The sequence below is a fragment of the Morus notabilis genome, unplaced genomic scaffold, assembly GCF_000414095.1.
Source record: "Morus notabilis unplaced genomic scaffold, ASM41409v2 Scaffold602, whole genome shotgun sequence".
NCBI classification, from domain to species: domain Eukaryota; kingdom Viridiplantae; phylum Streptophyta; class Magnoliopsida; order Rosales; family Moraceae; genus Morus; species Morus notabilis.
This window is the reverse complement of record NW_010358894.1, coordinates 215,236-215,645: the sequence shown is the minus strand read 5'-3', so window position 1 is coordinate 215,645 and position 410 is coordinate 215,236.

Sequence of the window (410 nt, the reverse complement as noted above, 5' to 3'; positions counted from 1 at the left end):
TGAAATCTGTGATGGATGATTTCGCCACCGCCGCCACCGTCGTTTCTCTCTCTCCAGGCCGTCGTGGATGTCACCGCCCCCTCCAATCAACTCAGAAGCCGCTGTCCAGTAGATCCCGACCAGCAGCCACTGTCGCCGTCGCAGTTTGGCCGGAAAACGGAGCCACTATCGTCGTCCGTGGAGGGAAGAGGTGGTTCCGACGATCTAACCGTTGGATCGTAGTGAATTTGGTGTCACAACACTCAGAAGGAAACGGGTAAGAAAACCCCTCATCCAATTTTAAGAATTGATGACCGGAATTGTGAGATTTGAGTCATCGAATTTTACCGACGTTGCCGGTCCCGATAGGTACTGTTACAGGCCGAATGGTGTGAAATTGACCGCACCAATGGACTCAGAAGGGTCAAGTT